The sequence below is a fragment of the Glycine max genome, chromosome 9 (genome assembly GCF_000004515.6).
Source record: "Glycine max cultivar Williams 82 chromosome 9, Glycine_max_v4.0, whole genome shotgun sequence".
Lineage (NCBI taxonomy): Eukaryota > Viridiplantae > Streptophyta > Magnoliopsida > Fabales > Fabaceae > Glycine > Glycine max.
In genome coordinates, this window is record NC_038245.2 from 706,418 (window position 1) to 708,873 (window position 2,456).

Genomic DNA, 2,456 nt, shown 5'->3' on the forward strand with positions numbered 1-2,456 from the left:
TATTAACCTCATGCTGCGTTTTTGTTACCCTACTTAAGTTTTTGCCTTATGTTGTGTGTATGGGATGTCGGATTCAAATAAGGAAACACCTTCCACTTAAGCTTGTCATAAGTCATAATTTGGACAGAAATAGAGATGTGTAAAGTTCCCATTTGAAATAGCTTTTGAATATTTTAATTTCCAATCACTTTTCGATCTCCTGCACAATAAGGAAGGTAGGTGATCTTTTGCTTTCTTAAGCTAATCACACGTACCCCGAATCTTTGGCATCACGTATCTATATCCTATATTAAGTTTTATACAATATAGATATGTTCATTTGTTGTAGAAATGGCTTTTATTTCCCTCTCAGAGCTGGGTCTTTATATATTTTGTTATGGGATTGCCATTTTCTGGATCCATGCTTTTGGGATTCTGCTCTTTTTGTATGGTTTGTATGAAACTTTGTAATTCTTCAGCATCTCTGATGCTTATTAATATATTTCTGTATCATTGCCGATAAAAAAAAGTTTTATATAAACTATTCAAAAGGATTTTGAGTATCATTATGAAATGTTCCTGCGTAACATCTTCACGATATATTAGTATACGATGTTGTATATTATAAATAATAAATATACAATATTAGGTTGTTTCTTCTATCTCTTTTGTTTTTTTTCAATAAGCTGTACGTATTACGCAGTAGTCTATATGAAACAATACTTCACCAAAAGAGCGAGAGAAAAAAATTCTAAATGTTCAAGACGCTTAACAAGAGTAGTGAAGAACGAATAAAAAACCTAACTCACTAGCAAATTCGTGTGGAGATTACTTCATGCATTTTTTTTGTTGTCATACTTGTAGATTCAAACTTCTTTTTCAAATGATTGAATTTTAAGATACTTTATGTAAACATCAATATATTTTTTTTGACAGAATGTAAACATCAACAATATATGAACTAAGATGGCCCTATATAGGTCCAGTCTCTGCGTGGCATTATCTTTACTTTACATTGGTTTACTCTGTCATGATAAGCTTTGATCACTAGCCAGTGAGGGTCCCTTATAATTTCCATTTTATAATTTCTCTTTAATGACAAAGATCTTCTTGTTTGCCATGTGTCACTGCCAATCTTGACACAAAAATGCCACAACTCAAAAATAATAATTTCATAAAAAAATGTTGCTAATAATAATTCAACCAACCCTTTTCTACTAGAATAATGCAAACCAACCTAAAATATTATTGTTTGTTAATGAATGATGAGTTATATATAGGTAAATGGTGACTAATTCGTTGTATAACTATGAGAATGTGACACTGTTATGTTACTTGAAGTAAAGAGTGTTTGAAATTTGTTGAGAGCATATTTTTTTTAATAAAGGTTAAGCGGATGAATAAAGGTTATGGATATGAATAATCCTAGGAATAATAATAATTATATAAAAAAAATAATACACCCCTTTACTGAGAGCATATATATTTTTGTTAAGTTCTTATTTTTTCAAGTTTTTCACCATGAGAGTCATTATAATGTTTCCAAATCTTCATACCCTTCAGACCCAATGATTTTCATGATCAAAATCATGTTGAAAACCATGAGAAAATGGTAGAAACAAAGTAACTTTATGATGACCAAATCAGTTTTTGGAATTTGTTGCATTTTGATTCTTATTAACCATGGTTTCTTCATCAAACTTGTCAGAATTAAATCTAAAACATTAGAATATGATATCTCAATGGTTTTCCCATTAAAATACTGAAAAATTTAGTTGAAAATCGCATTGTTTAGTGACGGGCTGTGTCTAAACTCATTTTGGAAACCATTTTCATTTCCAGATTTTGATACCACTTTCGGTCCATTTTTTAGGCCTTTTCTCTCTCTTGAAATGAAAATGGCTTAAATTTTATCTTCTATATGTCACCTATTGATCAGAATCAAGAAACTCATAAAATGGCATATAGGTTGCGACTTAGACACTTGCTGAAATAGTCATATTTTTTGGGACACAATTTTAAATCATTTGTTAATCTATTGAAGAGTAGTTGTAATAAGAAACCAGTAAGTGAGCATGCAGTGATCACACAAAAGCAAAAGCAATTAGGATGCCAAACAAAATCAAGCTCAAAGAGGAAAGAGGGAGGGCAACAAATAAATAGAAAGTCCAAAAGATTTCAACACAAGAAAGGAAGAAGTTGCAGTAGCTCTATTATGCATGAAGGCAAACGAAGAAGCCAAATTATGTGATAAAAAATAATGGCAAGGGAAGAGGAGAAAAAATAGGACGAAAGGAATAAAAGGAGACAAATTGAAGTTGCAAGAGGAAAATGGGGAACCAGAAGAAAAAATGAATTTTATTTTTGCAAAAATAAAGTTGCACAAAATTATTTGTACCCAATCTCTCTGTTCTTGTGGAGAATCTGATTTATTGCTTTACGCATTCTCTCATTCTCATTCTCTTTTTTAAAGAATC